General features: G+C 40.3%; 1 protein-coding gene across 3 annotated transcripts in view; it reads right to left on the reverse strand.

Annotated features, from left to right (window-relative positions):
• Positions 1-27,265, reverse strand: part of LOC149231865 (putative protein phosphatase 2C 21) — a 342,884-nt gene that overhangs the window by 277,749 nt on the left and 37,870 nt on the right. The window lies entirely within an intron of this gene.

Consider the following 27,265-nt stretch of genomic DNA (forward strand, 5'->3'; position numbering starts at 1 on the left):
ACATCAGGTGTGGGTGGATTCCATGGTAGAAGCGTATAGTTCTATCATGACAAATGATGTTTGGGGGCAGGTGCCTAGACCAAAACACAGATCAGTTGAGGGTTCCAAATGGATCTACAAGATCAAGTCTACTGCATATGGCAGTGTAGAGAAGTATAAGGCTAGATTCGTGGCAAAGGGGTATGCACAAAAAGAAGGAATAGACTACAAGGAGACCTTTGCCCTAGTTTCCAGATATACCTCTATCAGATCTGTCATATCCCTAGCAACACAGATGGGATGGGAAATTCACCAGATGGACGTCAAGACAGCATTCTTGAACGGGGTGATAGAAGAAGAGGTGTACATAGAGCAGCCTGAAGGCTTCGAAACACATGAGAAGCGCACCCATGTATGCAGATTGAAGAAAGCCCTGTTTGGGCTCAAGCAGGTATCTAGGGCATGGTACAGTCGGATTAACTGTTACTTCCAGCAGTTGGGATTCATCAAGAGTGATGCAGATCCCAATCTCTCCTATCTGATGGTGGAGAATGAGCCTCTCATTTTGGTTTTATATGTCGGATGATCTGTTTTGGATAGGATCATCGAAGCTCATAAAGGACTACAAAAGGAACCTTGCAACAGAATTCGACATGAAGGATATGGGGTTGATGCACTATTTTCTAGGGTTGGAAGTATGGCAGAAGAATGGGAAGATCTTCCTTGGGCAAGGGAGATAGCTACAGAAATTCTGAAGAGATTCAGAATGCAGGATTGTAGACCCATGGCAAACCCATGATTACCAACTCGAAAAAGAAGGACAAGGAAGTCGACCCCACCTTAACAAACAGCTAATTGGGTCACTCATGTATCTGGTCAACACCAGGCCAGACATTTGTTTCGTTGTCAATACCCTTAGTCAGCTCATGGTGGAACCAAAAATGGTACATTGGGAAGCAGCTAGGCATATTCTCAGATATGTGCGTGGAACAGTTGGACTCGGGTTGAAATATACTCAAGGAGATGACATTAGGTTGAGCGGATTCACAGATGCAGATTAGGCAGGTAGTTCAATGGACAGGAAAAGTACCTCTGGGTACTACTTCAGTGTTGGATCAAGGATGATCTCTTGGTCCACCAGGAAGCAGAAGTCAGTAGCACTGAGCTCAGCAAAAGCAGAATATATGGCAGCCATCACGACAACGTGTGAAGCCATATGGCTTGGGAAATTGTTGGTGAGCTTGTTCAAGAAGAAAATGGAAGCGACCAGTGTTTACTGTGATAATCAAAATTGCATAAAACTCTATGAGAATCCAGTATTTCATGATAGGTCGAAGCACATTGATATCAAATGTAATTTCATTAAAGGTTGTGTTCAACGTGGGGCAGTCCAGCTACAGTGTGTCCTCACAGGGAATCAGGTAGTAGACATACTCACAATAGCTCTAGGGAGAGCTAAGTTCATCCAATTCAAAGAACAGATGGGTATGGTGAAGAATCAGTTTCAATAGATTTTCAACCGCAGCAATTGAGAGGGAGTTGCATTGCAGATGCAGTAGTTGATAGCAGTTCAGCAGGGTCAGCAGCAGCGAAAATGCAACACATATCAGAGTTGCGCAGTAGTTGGTGGGCAGCAGCAGCCAGACATCAGCAGCGTGTTAGGAGATGATGCAGAGACAGGGTGTTACTACAAGAGGCAACAGCACTAGAACACCTTCCTCACTAAGAGGGAGTGTTAGTTTTTGTAGCATCGGATGTGTTCTAGCCACGAAACTTTGTGGAGAGGCTAGAATGAATGAGTTCTCCAAAACCCAGAAATCGTTTTTGGAAATTCCACCCAGAAGTGTCTCAATTAGATTATTAACCAATTTTTTAATTATTTCCTAAGTCTAAACTTAGGGAATATGGTTAATTAATCAGTATTAATTGAGATGTGGTGAGAATCATCTAGAAACTCACACGGATCGACAGGAAATTAATCTGGGCCATCGATTATGTTTTAATCTTGGTCGTTAGTGCTCCAACAGAAGATTAAAAGAAGAAGGTGATGGGTAGATGAAGAACACACCAGCGCAGATACTCAATTGCTCAAGCAGATTGATTTTCTTAGTGGTTGAAGTTTAGCAAGAGAAAATCAAGTCAGAGAGTGAGTTGCAAGTGGGAGAGAGATGGCATCAGCGATAGTTTGAGAGTGCAGGACAAATCTGGAAGAGGCAGCACAGAGAAGGGGCGCAGTTCATTAGTGCAGAAGAGTGATGCAGGCACTACACAGTCACTGCACAGGGGGAGACGTAGTGAGGACAGCGAAAGGGCAAAAGGTCCTCTTCGGGTTTAGAAATCGCTGTGGAGTGTGGGAAATTCATCAATAAATTTCTCTCAATGATTTTTCCTCTATTTTATCTATATGTATCTTGTACATAAATTATTGTTGAAGATTAATAAAAGAAACTCTCATCTGCTACACTGGTTTTCCCACATTGGGTTTTTCCGAGGATAATTGTCCAAAAGTAACTGTGTCATTGTGGTTATATATGTGCTAGTATTTTTCCTTGTATTTATTTTCCTTAGAACTTTATTTGTGTAGGCTGCAGTGTATATGTTTCAATATTTGTTGTAGAAAACTGCAAATAATTTGTTTAATCAATTTAACAAATAGAAGAAATAATATCAATTGCTGCAATAAAATTCAAGACAACTAATTTTCACAATATGTTGCCACCATGAGCATTATGATTCAAGCCAAACCTCCTACCTTTGAAGAAATCGTGAAAGAACAAGTTTGGAAGGATGCTATGGCCAAAGAATATGAATCAATTATGAAAAATGACGTATGGGATGTTGTACCGAGACCGAAGGGGAAATCCATGGTGACTTCAAAGTGGTTATTCAAGATCAAACATGGAGTTGATGGTAGCATTGAGAAATACAAGGCAAGGTTCGTGGCCCGAGGATTCTCCCAGAAAGAGGAAGAAAATTATGATGATATATTTGCACCTGAGGCTCGATATACAACCATTCATCCAATAGTTGCCCTTGCCGCAAGTCAAGGATGGACCTTTCATCAGATGGCCATAAAGACAACATTCCTCCATGGCATGTTACAAGAAGTGTACATTAATCAGCCACGGGGATTTGAGGTAGAGAGTCGAAAGAAACATGTTTGCAGGTTGAAGAAGGCATTGTATGGTTTGAAGCAAGCCCCCAGAGCACGGTACGCTCGCATAGACAGTTATTTGGTGAAGGGATTCACAAGAAGCAATGTTGACCCCAACCTCTACTTCAAAGTAGTCCAAGGTATGTCGTTGATTTTGGTTTTATATGTTGACGATCTATTCTTGACAAGTAGCGAGCCCTGATGATAGAGTGTAAGAGGGAGCTAGCCTCTGAATTCGAGATGAACGACCTTCGACTCATGCACTACTTTCTAGGCCTTGAGGTGTGGCAAAGGCCCGGTGAGATTTTCCTTTCACAAGGAAAATATGTCGTGAAGTTGTTGGAGAGATTTGGAATGACAGAATGCAAATTCTTGCCCACACAAATGGAGATGAATTTCAAGAAGTTAAGTGGATAAGTTGCAGACCCAATTTGGTGAATCCATCCGAATATAGATAGTTGATTGGGGCTCTAATGTTCTTAGTGAACACCCGTTCAAATATATACTATGCATTGAACACGTTGAGCTAATTTATGACCGAGCTTCTTCATGCACATTGGATTGCCGCCAAACACATTTTGAGATATTTGCATGGGACGATCACACTTGGTCTAAGATATTCTACCGGAGATATTTGACTTCATGGATATACTGATGCTGACTGGAAGAGTACATCTGGATGTTGTTTTAGCCTTAAATCTGCCATGATATCTTGGATATGCAAGAAGCAGAAGACTGTAGCATTGAGTACTGCAGAGGTAGAGTACATTGCCTCTAGCATGGCTAGCTACGAAGCAGTTTGGTTGAGGAAGCTCTTTGGAGAGTTATTTGAGCAGGTCCTAGACACTACAGTGATATATTACCACAACAAGAGTGGGATCCGTCTGGTAGAGAATCTTTTATTTCACGACAAGTCCAAGCACTTATAGATCCGATATCACTTCATTCGAGACATGGTGCAGAGAGGAGCTGTTAGACTCCACATATCGACAGATGAGCAGATTGCAAATATTCTCACCAAGGCTTTGCCAAAAGGGAAGTTCTTGGTCTTCAAAGAGCATCTTGGACTGACAAATGTGACCCCTCCTGATAAGGGGCGTCGCTGATCGAGGACACTGAGCCAGCTCTTCCCCCTTGTATGAGCTCCCAGGGGGAGGAATTGAGATGGAGAGCTCCTGGGGTTGAAGGATCTCTAGACAATAGGGTATCACCCCTATCTGTTACCCATAGGGTTGGAGATGTTGCTCCCCTATCTTGGTCTTTGTAGAGTATACCCTAGTTGGCATCATACCCACAAGTCAGGCTTGTTGGGATTGTCCCTCCCCGTCTAGCCAATGGGTTGAGGAGGCTTGGGGGCATGTGATCCTTACCTTTTGGTAAGTCGAGTATCTCGCCTAAGCTCGGATTATGATGCAGGTGTTCTACCACATGACCCTTGAAGGTTATTGATGGGAAGATCAGTAGGCATTAGCATGGGTTGAGATGTGTTCCCCTATATCACCTATTGCTCGATATGGGATTGAAGATATTTAGCTCCCCCATGAGATTCTAGGTTGAGATGTGCTCCCCAATGTAGTTTGGGATTGAGATGTGCTCTCCGACAATGTGTAAGGTGGTAGCTTTAGTTCCCCGGTGATTCTTCTTATTTAGATTCGAGAATGTTTCAACAGATAGAGTTGAGCATAGATGGGACATGATATGACGACAAGATACACATGACATGATGCAGTTGGAATTTCTCCCTTGCTGAGAGGGAGTACTAATTTGGCAACTTAGTGATAAATTCCAAAAATGGGACTAGATTCCTCTTGTCAAGAGGACCAATTTTGACTATTGAAGCACTCAATTTGGATGAGGGAAAGTGTACTTATGAAGAAAATCCCATATATGCACATTTCGACACATCGGCCCTAACAAGAAATTGCTCACCCTTGGAAGCCTATAAATATAAGTGGCCTCAAGCTCATTTGTACATCACCAAGCATCTTCTTCTCTTCATTGATTGGTTTGCACAGTTCTGAGATTACAGAGTTCAAAGATCATACGTGATTCTAGGTTTTTGGGTTACAAACAATGCTTTGTCAAAGGAAATTTTCAACTGCATCCACTAGCTTGCAGGCTCAAGGGAGCAACAAGAAGCTCTCAATTGCTCGCATACCTCCTCCTCCCTACAACTGGAAAGTATGGCTAAAATTTGACATTTGACCGCAAACAGGAATAGTTGTCTCTGATCTATATTGATGCTAAAGACATATTTTTGAATATTGTTGGGATAATTTCGCTGCATGATCTTGTATTGGGCTTGTTGCGCTCAAATTGTCAAAGTTTCAGGGAAGCGGAAGTACCAAAATTTTCAACATGATCGAGTCATCTATCAACAATTTACATGTCATTGTAAATTCATTCTGCAAGTTATGTAATGTAAATGATCTTAGTCAAAACCTCGAGTCTATGTAACAACCTATGTAAGCTTACAATTTTTATGACAAATCTCATCCTAGGAGATTTTTTAACCTCCTTGATTACTTGTGTTTCTAAACACGGCTTATCAGAAGATTTTTGTCCCTCCAGCTTAAACCCCAAAACTAGGGCGAAATTTATTGTTGAATTATTAGGTGAGTCCTATTGTTTTTAGTCTAGTTTGATATAAAAGTGGTTTGAGAATAATTTAAGCTAGTTGGCTTAATTATTTTATTACAAAACACTTGGTTTACTAGATCATATTGTGTCGCAGATGGGTTGTGTCTTGAGGGTCTAAGCTGAATGTGTATTCTCTCTTTGAGTCTTGTAAATGAAAAATCTTATGTATTAAAGGGTTGGAAAAATAATTGAATCCCCTCATGTGTAAATTAATTAATTTTTCTGTCAAAATAAAATTAAATCCTAAGCCAAAAAATTAATTAATTAGAGTCAAATTTAAATAGTCTTAGGAAAATAAATTCTCCAAATGAAAAATTCGTGGGTCTTAAAAGAGTCAATTTTTAAAGGTCTTCCACCAAGGAAGTATTGTATATTTAAATAAAATTTGGACCCTTGGATCTTGGTGGTTAAGTCAAAATCAAATTTTTGAGGAAATTAACTCAAAATAAATAATTTTGAGCTAATTAAAATGGAATTAAATAAAAAATTCTAAAATTCTTCAAAAATAAAAAAATCAAGGGCCAGTATTAAAAGATTGAAGTGTTTATCAACGACCAAGATTATTTTGACAACGATCAAAGGAACTAGCCGATATTTTTCCATTTGGAGGATTTATCTATAAATTAGAGAGTCAGTGGAATCTCTAGTCATCTTGATCTCTCGCTACAATATTGCTATTGAAGCATTTTTGTAAACTATTGTCCCACTGGGAACTATTTTTTCTGCTATAATAAAAGACTTTGAGGTGCAACTTGAGGTGTTTTTGTTCGTTGATCTGTGATATGTATTAACTACGGGCTTCCTATGTTGTGCTTTATTTGATTATTTTGAGATAATATCATAATACATATTGTTTGCAAATACTCAATCCTTGGTCTCCAAGTTCACAAAATGTGGGCAAGGATCATTTTGCTTGGATCCCTAGTTTTTATATAGTAGATTAAATCTTTGCTAAAGCTATAGTGAGCGTAAATTTTCCGAGGCATTTATAGTCATTTTTCAAAGGAAAAAATATTATAAAAAATATTTTCTCAAATCTATTTTAAACCTTTGTATAATTTGTAAAATAATTTTGTAATTTAAATTGTAAATTATTTTTTCTAATTTGGGTTGGGGTTTTTAGATTTATTTGTATATATTTGGGGTTTGGGTGTTGTAATTTTATTTTTTCAAGTTGGATCAAGTGGAAGAAGAGCTATATCGAAGCCCTTCAGGGTAAGATCTAGTCTCTTGAAAAATTTGCAAGGCCACCCATAGAAGAATTTTCAGAAAATCAAAGAGTTGAAGCATAAAATAATTTTGAGCAAGGGTTTCAAGCCTTTCAGGGCCTTTAGCCCCAGTTTTCCCTCCTAAGCTTCGGCTTCTGTCGACTACTACAAAGTTCTTACACTACTTAAAGAAAATCAAGTTTATGCAAAAAATCCAAATGCACCTTCGGAATGGAAGAAGTAGAATACCTTGGACACATTATATCCCAGAAAGGCATAAAGGTGGACCCTAATAAAATCAAAGCTATAAAAGAATGGACCAAACCTGTCAATATATCCAAGCTAAGAGGGTTCTTAGGTTTGACTGAATATTACCGAAGGTTTATTAAAAACTATGCACATATAACTGCACCTCTAACAAATCTTTTAAAGAAGAATTCGTTCCTATGGGATGAGAAAGCAGGAAGGTGTTTTGAAAAATTAAAGGAAATTATGTTTAATGCTCCCGTATTAGCAACACCAGATTTTTCTAAACCATTTATCATTGAGTGTGATGCTTCCGGATTCGGTATAGGTGAAGTATTAATGCAACAAGGACATCCAATAGCTTTTGAAAGTAGGAAGCTCAACAAAAGAGAACGCCTCAAATCCACATACAACAAAGAAATGCTCGCTATCATGCACACACTAGCTAAGTAGAGGCAATATCTTTTGAAAAGTAAGTTTTCCATTCGAACAGACCACAACAGTCTCCAACATCTCCTTCAACAAAAAACACTTTCCGAAAAACAACAAAAATGGATTGAAAAAATTGTCGCTTTTGACTTGGAAATACTACATAAAAGAGGTAAAGACAATGTAGTAGCAGATGCCCTATCCAGGAAAGATGAAGAACCAATACTACCTGCAATTTCGGTGATTGTTCTTGAGTGGCTTAACGAAATTCGAAGTGAGTATGCCAAGGATCCAGAAATAACGGCAATAATCAATAACCTTCCCAACAACTCATAATTTGAGTGGAAGAATGACATCCTATGGTACAAGGGAAGAATCTTTCTAAATACAAATTCCAAGTTTAAATTTAAGATACTCAGGGAATCACATGACTCACCGTCAGTTGGACATGTAGGATTCTTTAAGACTTACTACAATGCACGTCAATCCTTCTTTTGGAAGGGAATGAATCGCGATATTCAGAAGTATGTAGCAGAATGTGACACATGTCAAAGGAATAAAAGTGAAAATATTACGACACCGGGATTACTTCACCCTTTAAACATTCCAAATCAGAAATGGGAAGAAATCTCGATGGACTTTATCGAAGGATTACCAGTATCTGAAGGCAAGGACAAGATTTTCGTAGTAGTCGACAGACTCACCAAATATGCTCACTTTATGGCAATAAAGAAATCATACTCAGCAAAAGAAATCGCTGAAATATTTTGCAAAAATATATATAAGTTACACGGTTTTCCGAAAGTCATTGTGAGTGATAGAGATGCCAAGTTCAAGGGTAATTTCTGGAAGGAATTGTTCAACCATATAGGAACCTACCTAAATATGAGTTCCGCTTATCATCCTCAAACAGATGGCCAAACAGAGGTTGTCAATAAATGTTTGGAGGCCTACCTACGTTGCTACGCTACAGAAAAACAAAATAAGTGGGCTCAATGGTTACATCTTGCTGAGTGGTGGTATAATTCCACTTATCATACATCAACAAAATGACACCATTTCAAGCTTTATATGGGTATGAACCCCAGAAATGGAAGGATCTAGCTATTGTCCAGACAAATCTACCTGCTGTTAAAGATCAACTAGAAGAAACCCAAAAAATCATCCAAATATTAAAAGAAAACTTGAATAATGCAAGGAATCGTATGAAGCAACAAGCAGACCGTAACAGAACCGAAAGAGAGTTTGAAGTCGGAGAATGGGTGTTTGTCAAGCTCCAACCATATAAACAATTATCCTTAAAACAGAAAGAAAAAAACAAATTGGGACCAAAGTTCTATGGACCTTATCAGATCAACAAAAAGATTAGCCAAGTTGCGTATGGTTTAAGCCTTCCAGAGACAAGTCGTGTTCACAATGTCTTCCACGTATCTTGCCTTAAAAGGGCACTAGGCAACAATCAATCAGCGCAAACAATACTTCCATCCCTAGATGATGAGGGAAGATTCATTCTAGAACCAGAAGGTATTTTGTCTACTAGAGAAAGAAAGCTTTGACATCATACTATCAAGGAATATCTGATCAAGAGGAAGGACTTACCCGAAGAAGAAGCTTCTTGGGAGAATGAATCATTTTGTCAACAACATCTGTCGTTACGTATGCTTTGAGGGCAAAGCATTCTTTCGAGAGGACGGCAATGTTATGTAAAAATTAGTGAGGGTTATGTAAAATGAGATTAGATGTAGTTATTTAGGCAAAAGGGCATGACCAAAGATCATGCCCTTTCACCAAGAGGCACCTAAGGTTGTATATAACCGAGCCTCTCTCTAAAAATGTAATCATTCAATTTAGTATTCATTTATTAATAAGATATTTATATATATATATATTTCTGTTTACCATTGAAGTCTGTTACTTCAAAATTTCTTGAAGTTCGCACTTGTATCTTTCAACATCTATCTTAATTAAGATTGTATTTTAATAGTGTTACGTACTCTTGCTTTAAAATAATCCATAATAAGTATTTAAGTAACGTAAACAATCTTAACTCAAGATAGTCTCACTCATAATCTCTTGCACAAGCATACTAGATCTAGATTGCATTAAGAATTTACCTCATAGCATAAGCTAGGTTGATAAAGACATAGGACAACCCTTCTCATCTAGCTTGAGGGGCCTCAGAAACTCTTCAGTGGTTAACATGGTGACCTTGCAGTCATCAAAGCCACAGTCTCTGCAACGCCGGAGGCATCAGGTGATAGGAGCACAACAGAAGGTATCGTTAATCAGGCCCTAGCCTGCTTCTTATTGGCCTCCTTCCCACAACCTACCTTGAAGCCCAGCTTCAAAATAGTTAAGGGAAGATCACATTTACATTAGGCATATAACTAAAAATTAACCAAGATCATTGCATCACACATAGGTCATAGGACTTGCATATCATTTAGGTTAGTCAATCATCTCAAGCAGCGGGTGTCCATCCGGTCATTTGGTTCCAATTTACTATAAGCAAGAATTTGTGACTCCATTAAGGCATTGGTCTCATACTTTAAAATCTAATCGAATTAATAATCTTGCTTAAATTCAACCAAGTGGCTAGGCCACTCATCCGTGTCTCCGAAACAAGTTGGTTTCCAACTTATTTTCCTTCACCTCATTCCATAGGGACTACCCCCCATAGTCTGTTGTTGGGAGACAGCTAGAACGGAGTGGGCAGGGATCAGAGTGACAACCCCCGTCCTAAGCATTGTCGCAGTGCCTATACAATCCGGGGGACAACTTTTTATGGCTTCGTTGTTGGCGACGATTTTATTGGACCTTGGCGTTCACAACATTCTTGTTAACCTTCATAATCTTTTGATCTTTCGCAATTCTTCATTTTCTCATCAACTTATCTTTTGTTCTCTCACTAATCCTCTCATCATGTTCTTTCACACTTTTAGCACGTGGATGTTTAGGTTGGTTTCCTGTTTGGGTGGCAACTCCACTTATTCATCCACTTACAAAAGCTTGCACTAGCTCTCAGAACTTGGTTGAACAAATTACATTCTAGTGAACATTCATTTTCTCATATAGGAAGCTCTCTTTGACATCCATCTACTTCTCCTTGACTAACTTTTCGGTTTTTTCCTTTTGGATTTTAGAGTTAGATTCATGTTCAAGTGGTGACTCCATTTTTTTCATTTTTTGCAAGAATTTTTGTTGGAAGCTCGCTTATTGTAGATTTTTTGTTTTCCTTGAACAAGGATCTTTCTCTGACATCCATTAGCTCTTTTTCCCCTTAAGAAGGTCATCATGGATGACTTGTTCGCCCCTTTGCATTTTACTAACATTCCTCATGATATTCCGAAAATGGCTATGAGTAAATTACCTTCTTTCATGGGTAATGATGCAATCACTGCTACAAAGCACATCCAAAGGTTTAGAATTTGTCTGGAAAGGTATGCTCATGCCACTGCATACAATCACAAAGACATCAAGATGCAGCTCTTTGTCCTTTCCTTGGAAGGTGATGCTAGGAATTGGTTTTGTGATTTTCCTGACGATTATTTTGACTCCTTACAAGCCATCATCGATGCTTTTAAAAATAAATATGAAAATCAAGGGGGTTCGCCTTGTGCCTCTAATACTATAAAGAAGGATGAAAGTGATCCTATAAAGGACCCAATTATCGAAGAAAGATTTCAAGAAAATGAACCACATCAAAATGTGCCTTATTGCAGACCTTGTAACCTCTTTCATGATGAATCCACTTGTGCCTTTGCAATCAGAATACGAGATAGTGGAAAGGAAGGAACAAGTAATCAAGGGGATCTTATCAGGGAATTAACTCAAAGGCTTAGAGACATGCAATTCAGTCAAGCTCAATTGATGAGAACTATGGAGTTTAATCAAGAGAAATTGTTAGCAGATCACTCCAAGGAAATGAAATCCCTGCACATCAAGTGGATGGCTATTGAGAAAAGGCATGTTGAAGAGCTAAGTTCCATAAAGGAAAATCATAAGAAAGAAATAAGCTCTATTCAGGACAGGGAAGCCAATCTTCAACATAGATTATTAGCCATAGAAGAGCAGCATGTTGAGGATCTGAAAACCATGGAAATTAATCATTCTAATCAGATGGCCACCATGCAAAGTTATCTGGTCACCATGGAAACAAATCATAAGGAAGAAATTGATTCTATTCAAGCAAATCATAATAAAGTAATAAGGGACATGGAAATCAGTTTTCAAAGCAGGTTATCAGCTATGGAAGAAAAACATGAGGAGGAGCTAAAGGTCATGAAAAGTAATCACTCCAATCAGGTAGCCACCATTGAAGAGAAGTGTGCTCAAGAGATGTCCAACATGCAAGATCATTTGATTGCCATAAAAGAAGATAGTGACAAAGTAATTAAGGATATGGAAGCTAGTCAAATATGTCTTTAGAATAGATTGTTGACCATGGAGGAAAACCATGACAAAGAGATCAACGCCATGAAAAATGGACATTCTAAACAGATGAATGCCATGAGAATTGAAAAGACCACTTTTCGGAATAACCTGCAAGTAATGGAAAAAATACAGGTGCAGGAATTTCAGTATAAATCAGAGGATGAAAGAAGCAAGGAATCTTCGTCAGATCACAAGCCCCCTAGTCCGCCAGAGCAGTTCTCATCTCATTACGAGAAGGTCACTTGCCCCATTCAAGACAAGTTAGCTGGAAGTACCATGGTTGAAAAGGAAAATTGGAAAGATCAAGCCTATGTGTCTCCATTGGCAGAATATATCCAGGATAAGGCATACCTCAGATTTCATCCGAGCAGTTTCGAGATCAAGACAGAAAATCTACGTTGGTCTCATTATTGACATCTCAGCCCACTTAGAAGAAAAACAAAATGCAGAAAAGAAGAAGGAAGAGGTTTGATGCGTCTGATGGCTGAGAGCAACTGGATATTCGGATAAGTGGAAGTCCTAGCATTTTCAGAATTCAGCATGGCACATCCAAGAAACAGCGCACAAATTTGTCGGAGAGTCGACAGATGCTCAATATGCATTGTTGAAGACATCTGATGCCATGAGGCATCATTTTGTATAGTATCTCTAACCCTACTCTCTTTTATTTCATGTCATTAAATAGTTTATTTCACGCATTTATATTATGTCTTTTACATTTCAATATGTTAGAGTAGATTTTCTATTCCAACGACATTTTCTATATACGCTTGATGATTTCGATGCTGAATGGATATCTATTTGATGGACTTTTGTTTCCTTGGATGCAAGATTTTAGTATTCTCACGTTACTTCTCGGAAGCAACGTGTCCCCATATGGAGCCAAACGTTGCACTCAAATTGTCAAAGTTCCAGGGAAGCAGGAGTACCAATTATTTCAACATGATAGGATCATCTATCAGCAGTTTACACGTCATTGTAAACCCATTCTACAAGTTATGTAATGTAAATGATCTTAGTAAAACCTTGAATCTATGTAAAAACCTAGGTAAGCCTATAATTTTGATGAGTCAGTTGAATCTCTAGTCATCTTAATCTCTAGCTAGAATATTGTTGTTGAAGCATTTTTGTAAACTATTGTCCCGCTGGGAACTATTTTTTCTTCTATAATAAAAGACTTTGGGGTGTAACTCGAGGTGTTCTTGTTCGTTGATCTGTGTTATATATTGACTACGGGCTTCCTATGTTGGCCTCCTCTCTCCTACTCGATTGGCACTGGAGAAACGCTAGAAAAATCTACAGAATTCTCCTCCTACTGCTCCCTCAATCACTGATGCTCTCCCTCTGACTCGAACTTCTTCCCTCGCTAAATCTTTGTGCACTGGGTAGCTCAATCTGCCTTGCTCTTGCTCTTGCAACTATGTTTATCTCTATCCCATCGACTTGCTCTTATAATCTCTCGTTGGAGCACCAACGACCATGATTAGATCCTTATCAAAGGCTAAGATCATCTTAGACTCGAACCATGTGAGTCTCTAGAGTGTTCTCAATCATTCTTGATTAATTCCCATTGATTAACCAGTTTTCCTAAGTTAGACCTAGGAAAATTTTAAATGATGACTAATTAATTTAATTAAGGTATTCGCAAGTTTATCTCGTGAAACATTTTCTGGGTTTTGGAGATCTCATGTTCCTTAGTCTCTTAGACATAAATCGAGACTAAAACACCTGTCTAATGCTACAAAAACTAATATGTCTCACACCAAAAAGAGGCCTTATGTACTGCACTCACAGGAAATGGAGGATGTGGTCATCTCAATCTCTTCTCCTTAAAAATAAAAATGCAAGTTTGTAAGGGATCTCTTCGATGCATTGAAGATCATAACCTTGGTTTTACCTAGGTTGACCTTCAACTGTCGAAGGTCACAGAAATTGGTTAGGGCATCCAGTTGTCTCTACAAGCCCTCAGGGGTAGAGGCCAATAAAACCAAGTCGTCAACAAAAAGGAGTAGAGAGATCGACACCTGATGGAGAAGGCAATTGTCCCCCTCCTAAATGTGCTCTGAGAAGAAAAACTCAATATAAATCCCGAAAAGGGTAGGCAAGAGAGGGCAACCCTACTTAACACCAATGGTACTCTGAATGAAATCTGAAAGGCCATGAGCCAACTTTAGGCGTCCAATAACAGACTCATACAATCTCATGATGGTTACCAAGAGAGTCTCAGAAATCTCAATGTCACAAAGTCTCTGAAAAAGTGCCTCCATCGGAACTGTGTTGAATGCTTTTTGGAAGTCGACAAAGCAATTGTAGACTCTCAAAGAACAATGACGGGCCTCCTCAATGATGGCTCAGAGTGTAAATATGTGGTCAACCATTTGGTAGTTTGGACGGAAACCAACTTGCCTCCTGGCTCTGAGATTTCGTCGCTCAAAATTTCAAAAAATCCACTGGTGTAGAATTGTGGCGTAAAGTTTGGAAAATGTATGACCCACCATAATAGTTTGGTAGTTATTTGGATCAGAAATACTCCCAGACTTGTGGATAGGATGGATGATGTGTTTGTTCCAGGTAGGGGGAAAGCCAGAGCAGACCACATGGTTAAAAAGATCAGCAAGATAGGACTCGAGGGGCTTACTAACATGCTTAAGGAATTCCACCTAAATGCCCTCCTCATCAGCAACTTTGCTAGAGTTCAGAGCTCTGGCTATCCTCTGGATGTCCAATTCTGAAAAAAGGTGGCATGAGGGGATGGGGGGGAGCGAGAGACGAGGAGACGTGGGTTGGGGGTTGTCTGGGAATGTCATAGAGGGAGAAAGTCTGTGAAAATAAGGCCATGGAAGTGGGATGGTTTGATGCTTGGGAAGAGGGTGTGCCCTGTTAAAATTTGGGTACCAGAGGACAAGAGGTTCCCTAAGGCTTTGACCTGGGAAAAGTGTCCAAAATTATTTTTTACTTTTCTACTAAAGTGACTTTATAAGTGGTAAAGTCAATTTAATTTAAAAGTGACTTTATAAGTGGTAAAGTTACATTCTAATTTAAAAGTGACTTTATAAGTGGTAAAGTTACATTCTAGTTTAAAGGTGACTTTATTAAAGTCAATGAAGAATTAGAAAGTGAAAAAGTGACTATGGAAATAAAAGGCTAAGTGGGTCTTTATTTAAGTGGATGAGTTAAAAAATAAAAAGAGAGAATTAAATGCACATTTATTCTCATCCCTAGATCTAAATGAATCTCAGCCATTAGATCTTAGGGTAACCCAAAAGGTCATTTAGAGAATAAAAGGAGAAGAGAAGAGGAAAAGACTAATTCATTCTTTCATGAGCATTTGAGAGAAAGAGAAGATAGAGCAAGGAGAAAATTTCTTAGCAGTGAGGAAGTGAAGGAGAGCAGCAAGAAAGCATTTCAGCAAATCTAGGAAGCAGCGTTTATTGGCACGCATCCCAAGGCAAAACCGTATAGTAGGAGAAAGGCACAGAAATCGAGGAAGAGGGACAGTACAAAAATCAAGAAAGGAGCAAAAAAAGCACAAATTTCGAGGCAGATTTGGGCACGAATTTCGAGGCAGTCATACTACTGAAATCCATACAATCCGTACAGCTAGTTTTGTGCAAGTTTTTCGAGGCTGGCCGTACAACATTTAATGTTGTTTTATTGTTGGGAAATTTATGATTTGGTTGTTTGCTGATTGGCACAATTTTCGAGGCGGAGTGCAAGCACGGCAATCGAGATAAGTTGTAATTTGTGGTTGTTGGAATTTTAACTGTGTATTTCAGTTTCTCTGTAAAAGTATTTTCAGAAATAAAGAAGAGCTCTCAAACTGGTTTTCCCCAAGAGTTGTAAGGGGTTTTTCCAGGGTCACATTGACCAAAAATCACTGTGTTATTTTCTGTGTGTGGTTGTCATAATTTTACTGTGTTTTATTTCTGCAATTTCAGCAATTGTGAAATCTCTAAATTTGCGTTTTCAAAAAATTATTGTCATTCCATATTTTAGAATTTTTATCATGCTTGGATTAAAACTAAATGCATGGAGTGATAAGGAACACTGATAACCGGAGTGGGGGTTGAAATTTCTTCATGGTATCAGAGCTTGATTGGCTAAAAAGTGCAGTTTGGGACAACAAAGTGAAAATTACAGCAAGTTGATTTTTACACAAAAAACAGAAACTTTTACCACAGATTTGAAAATTTCAGTTTGGTAGGACAATGAAACATGTCTTTGGTTTTGAGAGTTGAAGACAGGTTGGATGGGCAGAACAACTACAGTGCATGGAATGAGAGAATCCAGAGCATCTTTGAGGACGCAGAAGTTTGGGCATTATAGTAAATACCACACAGAACCCAGTAGTAGTAGCTGCTGACCCTGTACAATTGGCAGAGTTTAACAAAAATAATGCTAAGGCAAAAAGATTGATTCTGGAAGGAATCAAAGACCATGTTGTTCCTCATGTGAGAGGAAAGACTTATGCACATGAGATGTGGACAGCCTTGACCAATCTTTACCAAAGCTCAAATGAAAACACAAAAATGGTCCTAAAGGAGAAACTGAAGGCCATTAAAATGGCTAAGACTGATAGTGCTATAGCATACCTCACAAAGATCACTTAAGAGAGAGATGAGTTGGCAGACGTAGGTGAGATCATTGCACCCACTGAGTTGGTGAGGATTGCTTTGAATTGTCTTTCCAAGACTTGGGAGAATTTTGTGGATGGCATCGTTGCACGGGAAAACCTTCCCAATTGGGAGAGGTTGTGGGATGATTGCATTCAAAATGAGATCAGAAAGAACCATCTTGGGGTAGCCAAACAAGTGGAGGAGGATGAAAATGTGACATTATTAGCAAGAGGCAAGAAAGGCAGAGCAAAGAAGCAAGCTTCCAACAGTGGAGGCAAAGGCAAAGGTAAAGGCAAGCAACAAAACAACGAGAAGGACTATTCCAAAGTCAAATGTTGGAATTGTCAAAATTTGGGACATTATGTTGTTGTGTGTCCGGAGAAGAAGAACAAGAAAGGGAAAGACAAACCCATGGCAGCTTCTGTAGTGATAGAGAGCTTCTCAGAGAGCTTTGATCGGGAGTTTGGGTTCATAGCTTGTGAGGCCACTAGTGCAGGATCCCCTGCCATACAGGTTCAGAGGGAGTGTGCATTCCCCGCTACTAGCAGAGCATCTTCTAGCATTTGGTATGTTGCCTGTGGTGCTTCCCGCCACATGGCAAGAGTCAAAGAGTACTTCTCAGAGCTTCCAGAGGGTGATACTAATATGGAGATAGTACTTGGTGATGACAGCATTGTTAGAGAAGTCGGTGTGGGGACATTGACATTTGATGGGGGACCCAAACCTCCCTTGAAAGTGTTAGATGTTCTATATGTGCCTGGAATGAAGAAGAACCTGATATCCATCTCAGCACTTGAGGACAAAGGGTATCATGTGTTGTTCAGGAGAGGGCAGGTGCTTATATATCCTAGGGGAACTCCAGCTTCTTTAGCTAGAGAGATTGGTGTGCGCCATGCTAAGGTGTACAAGTTCTCATTCTAGCCCCTAATGGCATTGAGTAGCAGCACCCGAGAGAAGACCGACAACAAATCTAGCAATTCAGAGTTGTGTGAGATTTGGCACCGCAGGATGGGGACATGTATCATGGGGCCTTGAGTACATTGCGGGAGATCACCACTGGTGTGCCAGATTTTAGTTCTGATCACCTTAATGTATGCAGAGGATGTGCTATGGGGAAGTTTTCCAGATCCCCTTTTCCCAACAGTGACAGCAGAGCGACCGAGATCCTTGACTTGATTCATACGAATGTGAGTGGTCGGATGTCTCATGTACCCTTGAGTGGCTATGAGTACTATGTTTTATTCATTGATGACCACTCCAGGAAGACCTAGATTTATTTCTTGAAGACCAAGAGTGAGGTCTTCAAGTGGTTTCAAGAGTTCAAAGCTCTTGTTGAGACCCAGACAGGTAGGAAGATCAAGGTCCTTAGGTCGGACAATGTAGGGGAGTATACCCTTGGTGAGTTTGTTGATTTTTGTGCTGAGGCAAGCATTAGGAGGGAGTTCACAGTTCCTTACTAACCCCAGCAGAATGGGGTTGCAGAGAGGAAGAACAGATCCATTGCAGGGGCTGCCAAAGCCATGCTTCATGATCAGGGATTACCTTTATTTTTGTGCGGCAGAGGCCTGCAACACTGTTGTGTACTTGCAGAACAGGAGTCCACATCATGTCTTTGGAAATGTGACTCCAGAGGAGGCTTTTTCTGGGAAGAAGCCTGATGTTGGGCACTTTCGTGTCTTTGGGTGCCTTACATATTCCTATGTCCCCAAGGAGAACAGGACCAAGCTATAGCCCACTGAAGACAAGGGCATCTTTGTGGGTTATAGCGAGACCTCGAAAGCTTATTGGATTTATATTCCTGCGCAGAGGAAAGTGGTTGTCAAGCAGCATGTGAAGTTCGAGGAGGAGAGAGCTTTCAGGAGGTCACGGGAGTTAGTGCATCCAGAGTCACCAGACCCTCAGGAGCAGTTGCATCAATCACAGGGATCAGGAGGTACATCGATTACAGTGTCAAGTCCATCAGTGAGCAGTGGCTCTCAGAGTCAGGTGGGTGGTTCTTCGGGCAGCATGCAGCGCAGTCCGCAGAGGAGTTCACAGGGTAGCCCATGAATGGACAGTTCGCACGGTACTTCAGCATCTACAGGCACAAATTTAGGCATGAGGTTAGCTGGTAGGCCTTCAGGAGTTCAAGCTTCTGATGATGATGAGGATTCTTTCACTCCAATGGGAGAAGTATACTCAGGGAAGAGGAAGCCCAAGTGGCTTCAAGATACCTTGCGTGAGGCCACATCAGTTGTTGGGCCAAAGAGACAGGCTAGAGAGAGTAAACCACCTAAGTGGTTTTGTAGTTACATGGCATTGGTAACAAGCATTGTTGACTCCGAGCCTTCTAGTTATGAGGAGGCACCCAGCCAGTAGGTCTAGAGAGAGGCCATGATGGAGGAGTATTCTTCGATTATGAAGAACGATGTTTGGGAGGTAGCGTCGAGGCCTGAAGGTAAATCAGTTGTTACTTACAGATGGCTCTACAAGATAAAGCATGCTGCAGATGGCAACATCGAGAAGTTCAAGGCTCGATTTGTGGCGAGAGGGTTCTCACAGGTAGAGGGAGTTGACTATGAGAAGATCTTCGCTCTCGTAGCTCGGTATACATCTATTCACTCCATTATATCGATTGCAACAGAGATGGGTTGGAAGATCCACCAGATGGATGTGAAGACCACATTTCTCAATGGCTTCATTGAGGAGGAGGTTTATATTGAACAACAGCAAGGCTTTGAGGTGCATGGGAAGGAATCCCATGTATGCAGATTGAAAAAGGCACTCTATGGCTTGAAGCAAACTCCTAGAGCTTGGTACTTTAGGATTGATACATACTTGCAACAATTGAGTTTCGCAAAGAGTGAAGCTGATCCGAACCTATACTTCATTGTGGTGGGTGAGAAGCCTCTCATTCTGGTGTTGTATGTTGATGACTTGATCATCGCTGGTGCAGAGAGACTCATTGAGCGCTGCAAGAGAGATCTTGCTTCAGAGTTTGAGATGTGTTAGCGCTTGAATTTGGCCTCAGGCTGAAAAAGACAAAATCCAAGGCAACATCAAACCACTTAGCCTCGTAGCTAGCCCTACGGGGCAGGAGAGGGCTCTCTCCGGGTCTATCTCCACAAAAGGTCTTCAAAGGGCGGAGATGACCAATAAAGAACACTGATTTTAGGCTAGTAAATTGATTTGAGAAGGTTTGATTTCAAATTTTTAGGGTTTTGTTGGAAAACTGAGCACAGCAATTTTGGGTGCGGGGATGAGACACAGTTTTTGCAGAGGTCTTTTTGGGGCAAGGTAGGAGATTGTCTTGATGCCTTTGAATTAAGTGAATGGATATAAAATGACCGGTGAGGAGCTAAAGAGAGCAAGAAACTTTCAAGAGTTCTCTTTAGACAGAGGAAAACATAAATATTAAGCAAACTTAAAGGCAGAGCATATAAATTATGAATTCTACCTTAACACTTCATTTACTTAATGTGCAGAAAAGAGAATTTGGAAAATGATACACATAACACACTTACAAGTACATGAGAGAAACACACCATCAACACAAATAACCACAGGAATCCCAAATAGTGCTGCAAAACCCTGGTCTTTCCTTTGCCAAAATTGCAGAGATACAAAGAGTAATACAGTCTAAGCTTATCCCTCAAGAGTCCAACCATGAAAATGACCAAGAAAGTACATAATATAGGCAATCTAACATCTTTCCTTGCCTCTAGGGGTCGAGCTCACTATCCTAGGAGCTGTTTCAACCAATTCCAAACTGAGCACTAAAATCTAGGCAGTCAAAACAACTTGCCTCTATAAGCTAGGAAACCAATTCATTCATTAAATTTTTGCCTATTTCATGAATGAATCTTCTAGAAGAGATAAATAAGTGTCAAAGTATCATAAAATTACATCATTTACATCAAGGAGGATCAAAATCCACTCCAAAAAGTCAAACCTAGTCAAAACTGCGTTTTGCTGAGCTGTAGGTGCATTTCTGTGAAAATAGCCTGATGCGTAGCGCCCTGAATCTCAACGCGTAGCGCGCCTTTGGGCCTGCTTTTGAGGCACTTCCCGGAGTCCAAATGAGGCAAAAGTGGGCTTGTTGGAAAGGTCTGGATGTCTACTTTCCAACCCAAGTGGAATTTCTGAATTTGGTGACCATTTGCCCCTCCAAAATTGCAATCTCCCAAGACTGCTTCCTGTGTGTCAAAAAGGTGGCAGAAAGTCATTTTTTGCTTGTTTTTTGACCTTCTGGAGGCTCAAAACTTGATGGAATCTCTTGGCAATTGCTGAGCAAGTGTATTTTTGCATGACAAATCCAAAAATGCTGAGTTTTTATGAAATGGAGTTGCCCATCTTCAAGGTAGCGCGTGGCGCGCTACGCGTTGGGGAGGAAAACCTGTTTTTTGCCCAAAAAAAATCACAAATGACCAAAAATGCTCTCCAACCATGAAAATGACCAAGAAAGTACATAATATAGGCAATCTAACATCTTTCCTTGCCTCTAGGGATCGAGCTCACTATCCTAGGAGTTGTTTCAACCAATTCCAAACTGAGCACTAAAATCTAGGCAGTCAAAACAACTTGCCTCTATAAGCTAGGAAACCAATTCATTCATTAAATTTTTGCCTATGTCATGAATGAATCTTCTAGAAGAGATAAATAAGTGTCAAAGTATCATAAAATTACATCATTTACATCAAGGAGAATCAAAACCCACTCCAAAAAGTCAAACCTAGTCAAAACTGCGTTTTGCTGAGCTGTAGGTGCATTTCTGTGAAAATAGCCTGATGCGTAGCGCCCTGAATCTCAACGCGTAGCGCACCTTTGGGCCTGCTTTTGAGGCACTTCCCGGAGTCCAAATGAGGCAAAAGTGGGCTTGTTGGAAATGTCTGGATGTCTACTTTCCAACCCAAGTGGAATTTCTGAATTTGGTGACCATTTGCCCCTCCAAAATTGCAATCTCCCAAGACTGCTTCATGTGTGTCAAAAAAGTGGCAGAAAGTCATTTTTTGCATGTTTTTTGACCTTCTAGAGGCTCAAAACTTGGTGAAATTTCTTGGCAATTGCTGAGCAAATGTGTTTTTGCATGACAAATCCAAAAATGCTGAGTTTTCATGAAAAGGAGTTGCCCATCTTCAGGGTAGCGCGCGGCGCGCTACGCGTTGGGGAGGAAAACCTGTTTTTTGCCCAAAAAAAATCACAAATGACCAAAAATGCTCAAAATTTTTTGAAATTTGTGCTGGAGGTAAGTCATTTAGCACCATGCTCCTTCAAGGAAGCCTCAGCCAAGATGTGGAGGGGATCGGGCCTTTTTCTTCGTTTTAGTGCCTTGGCCAACCGTCCTTTGAGCACCTTCATTTTTGCTTTACATACGTGCATCCGAGCCCAATAATGATTCTTCATGTTCCAGAGCATGTCCTTATCTTTGTTAGCCTTGGCCAGCAACCTCTCCAAATGAGCATTGACCCAGAGAAGCATAGCCTCTCGCTCAATGGGTACCAAATCACCGGGTCTCTTACGAGCCAAGTTGCGGTCTTCATGGATCCTCCGCAACTCATCGAGAGTGTGCTCATCCTCTAATTGCTTGTTGCGCTGCTCTAAATATGTGATTGTCCATTGTGCCCTCTCTAATTTTTCTTGCAACAAGCGATTTTCAGCCTCCCGTTGCTGAATGATCTCCTTAAGCTCCGAGCTAGGAGAACGGGTGTCAAGATCAATGATGTCAATATCTGGATCACCTGACAATCCCTCCTCAATCATGGGCTGCTTGCCCCTCTCTGATACCTGTGCTGTTGTTGGAAACGAGGCCCCTTCCACCTGGTGTGGAGATAACACTCGCGGTGCTAATGAAGAAGGCGAGACCCCTTCCACCTGATGTGGAGAAAATACTCGCCGAGCTGATGCAAATAAGGCCCTGTGGCCTCTCTGATATGTGATCAATGAAGGGGAGCTGACATGTCTGGGCTCAGGGATGTCATACTGCTGTGAAGGTCCTCCCTCCTCATGAACAACCTCAAGGGGTGGTGGTGGCGCTGTGAAGAAATCTCGAGAGATGAAATCCTCCCATGGAATACCTTGCTGGGCCAACCGATGCATGACCACAATCTTGATCAAAGCATAATGGTAGATGCTCCTGTGTTGCTGTGCTGGGCTCTTTCTCTGCACCAAGGGCACCATCCTCTCAATATTCCGGCACATGAAGAAAGGAATATTCATCATCTGTACCCGTGTAAAATGCATCAACAAGCGGATATGATACGAATACAAACGTGAAAATCTGCCCTCACAGGTGAAATAGCGAATGATGAGCCTCATCAAGGGCGCATACTCATCCCTCAAGAATCTGAAACGAAACACACCAGTTAGGTGCCTCATATATACAGGTTTAATGTAGGGCTCATACTGGAATCTATCCAACATCTGACGCTTGTTCCACTCTTCTTCAACATTGGGTATCCCTGTTGCTTGAGCAACAATCTCAGGTGACAATGTAAAATCCACCCCTGCAAGATTCACATGCCCGTTGTGCAAATGCAAAACAAACAAGCGGACCAATTCCCTGTGGCCCTGAATTTGGGAAATTCTCTCGCAATATCCATAGCATGATTGACGACGGAAACATGTGACTGCAAGTGGACAAGCTTGCAAATAGGCCAAAGAGGTGGGCTCCTCTCTCACATGCTGACCACCCTTACCACCCCTGTGAGGCCTCCTTGGCACCTCAACCTCCGGTGTTGACTCACGGTCATCACTTTGCTCATAGTCTGTTTCGGTTTCTGACATGGTTTCAAGAGCAAAATGGTTGAAATGTACTGCTGCTTCTGCACAAATGACCGTTTGTTTTGACTGTTTGAATGCTGCTCCAAGGGGACAAAAAACACAAGGGAGATGTTAGGGAGGGGGACTTTTGAGGGGATTTAGGGAAAATATATAAAAAAGGGAATTTAGGGAAGGAATTATGACACATACATCATCACATAATCATAATTTGTAGGGGTTTGATAGGAGGTAGGATTTAGGGAGATTTTATTGAATTTTAGGGATAGGGGTAAGGTTTTAGGGCTTTTGATATTTTTGTTAGGGAAATTGTGTGAAAGTGACAAGGGAAGTGATAATGGGAATGTGGGGAAATGAGGGAGTGAAAAAGGATGACCTTGGGCAGCAAATGTAAAACCCTAGCTCACATGCATTCGAATTTTTTTTAAAACATAATACATATGAATTTTCCATTTCAACTTGATGGCATTTGACACATTTTCACGCTCATGTTATCTTTACAAAGCAAAAAACATTGATGATTTGAGGCCTACCTGTAAAACTTAAGAGATTTGAGGTCGTTTTGAAGCTTGTTGGCAATTTGCTGTAGGTGAAACCCAACGCGTAGCGCGCGGGCCCTGACGCGTAGCGCGCGCCCAACGCGTAGCGCCCGACCAATTCTTCCACTGCAGAGTGTGCCCTGACGCGTAGCACGCGAGCTCTAATGCGTAGCACGCAAGCTCTGTTTCTCAATTCGCCCAGTTTCACACTAAATCGCCTTTCACACTTGCTCTTGGAGTCTTGGAGGCAAATGAATGACAAAATGAAGAGAGAGGGGCTTTTATAAGCTTGATTTAAATTTATTTCCCCTCAAACTCACTTTATAATGTTTATAAAATGACACTTTTTGAAACTAATTGCCGCTGACTTGTGGTTTCCTTTTGTCATGAAATTGGTTGAAATGATGCTTTTTCTTGCAAATTTTTGCAGGGATAGCTTCTGAAGAGTCTTGGCAAAGGAGACCAAGGCTGCATGCCAACTTCTGGAGAGTTTGAATTTTTTACACATTTTTACAAAAAATGAGAAAATGACCTTGCCTTCAAAAACAGGGTTTTTGAACTCAAGGTAAAAATTAGCTGTACAATATGAAATCATTTGAAGTGATGCTTTGCTGGACATCCCTCTGGCCTGCTGGGCATTTATTGACCTCAAAAGACAAAATTGGACTAAACCCTAGACCTAGGACCTTGATTTCAAGACAAGACCAATGACCCTGTAAGGAATTTATTGACTGAAACAAACTTGATCCAGCAATGCCAAGAGGGGAATAAATGACACAAGCTCCTCCATCAGGGTTATGGAATGCCTAATGGAATGCAATAAGATGATACTGATGAGACACCTACTTATGCAAATGCAAAGAGCTTTGATCGTTGATGGAGGGCTACTAGACCGACTATAACAAGATGAACGATATCAGCTTGATGCATTATTTTCTGGGATTGGAGGTGTGGCAGGTGGAGGGGCATTTCTTCCTGGGACAAGGGAAGTACATTGTGGATATTCTTAGCAGATTTCACATGGAGGACTGCAAACCCATGTCTACACCTATGATCACTAATTGGAAGAAGCTTCACGCTTCTGATTCCGAGTTGGTAGATCCTACTCTATACAGACAGTTGATTGGTTGTTTGATGTATTTGGTCAACACTTGACCAGATATATGTTTTGCAGTTAACACTATGAGTTAGTTCATGTGTGAGCCCAGGGGAGTGCACTAGGTGGCTGCAAAATACATTTTTCGTTACTTGCAAGGGACTGTGGATTTTGGTCTAGATTATAGACAGGGTGATGGAGTGAGACTGGCAGGGTACACGGATTCAGATTGGGCAGGTTGTGCTTCAGATAGGAAGAGTACTTCCGAGTGTTGTTTTGGGTTGGGTTCGGCAGTTGTGTCGTGGATCAGTCGGAAACAACAGTCAGTTGCATTGAGCTCAGCTGAGGCAGAGTATATGGCTGCTAGTTTGGCTAGTTATGAGGCCATATGGCTTCGCAAGATGTTGTTTGGTCTATTTGGTCAGGCATTGAGACCTTCAGTAATTTACTGTGATAATCAAAGTTGCATAAAACTCACAGAGAATCCAGTTTTTCATGACAGGCCAAAGCATATTGAGATCAACTATCACTTGATTAGAGACTATGTCCAAAAGGGAGTTGTCAAGATTGAGTACATTTCCACAAAAGAGCAGGTAGCGGACATTTTCACCAAAGCCTTACCACAGGGCAAGCATGTCTACTTCAGAGACAAGATGAGTGGTGAAGAACATTTTCCTCGGTAAGAGGGAGTGTTAAAATTTGGGTACCAAAGGACAAGTGGTTCCCTAAGGCTTTCATCTTTGGCCTACGGAAAAGTGTCCAAATTTATTTTTTACTTTTCTCCTAAAGTGACTTTATAAGTGGTAAAGTTACATTTTAATTTAAAGGTGACTTTATTAAAGTCAATGAAGAATTAGAAAGTGAAAAAGTGACTATGGAAATAAAAGGCTAAGTGGGTCTTTATTTAAGTGGGTGAGTTAAAAAATAGAAAGTGAGAATTAAATGCACATTTATTCTCATCCCTACATCTAAATGAATCTCAGCCATTAGATCTTAGGGTAACCCAAAAGGTCATTTAGAGAATAAACGGAGAAGAGAAGAGTAAAAGATCAATTCATTCTTTTATGAGCATTCGAAAGAAAGAGAAGAGAGAGCAAAAAGAAAATTTATGAGCAGTGAGAAAGTGAAAGAGAGCAGCAAGAAGGCATTTCAGCAAATCTAGGCAGAAGCATTTATTGGCACGCATCCCAAGGCAAAACCGTACAGTAGGAAAAAGGCACAAAAATCGAGAAAAAAGAACAGCAGAAATGGCACAAATTTCAAGGCAGACGTACTGCTAAAATCCATATAGTTCGTACAACTAGTTCTGGCACGTTTTCAAGGCTGGCCGTAGAGCATTTAATGTTGTTTTATTGCTAGAAAATTTCAGTTTTGGCTGTTTGCTAATTGGCATGATTTTCGAGGCAGAGTGCAAGCACAGAAATCGAGATAATTTGTAATTTGTGGTCGCTGGAATTTTTACTGTGTATTTCAATTTCTCTGCAAAAGCATTTTCAAAAATAAAGAAGAGCTCTCAAACTGGTTTTCCCCAAGAGTTGTAAGGGGTTTTTCCAGGGTCACATTGACCAAAAATCACTGTGTTATTTTCTATGTGTCGCTGTCATAATTTTGCTATGTTTTATTTCTGCAATTTCAGCAGAGTTGTGAAATCTCTGAATTTGTGTTTTCAGAAAATTATTGTCATTTCCAGATTTTAGAATTTTTATCATGCTTGGATTTAAAACTAAATGCATGGAGTGATAAGGAAAATTGATAACCAAAGTGGGGGTTGAAATTTCTTCATGCCAAAAGGCCTTAGGGGAGCAGCGAAGGGCCACACAAAGCTCATGTCTCCTTTGGGAGAGAAACATACGATTTTTACGGCGATAAAGTATATGTAGAAATGTATGGAATATGAAATATCTGTTGATTATTTGAAAGCTTATTTGATTTTGAAAGTATCACACTTCAAGGTTATAAATATAAATGAATTACAACATAAAACCTGAAAGTAGTACTACGATGTTTTACAAAGGCCTAGCAATGAGATATCAAACAAAATGCTGATAATTTTGTAGATATTACCAGCAATGTTGCAAGCAAAGGTCCTTCCAAATTAAGTTTCTCAGATATGGATTTGAAATAAATAAAGATACAGATACCTCAAAGTTAATAATTTAAATATGACA

Source organism: Pinus tabuliformis, chromosome J (genome assembly GCF_031772625.1).
Source record: "Pinus tabuliformis cultivar Carrire ecotype Pingquan chromosome J, CPIR1, whole genome shotgun sequence".
Lineage (NCBI taxonomy): Eukaryota > Viridiplantae > Streptophyta > Pinopsida > Pinales > Pinaceae > Pinus > Pinus tabuliformis.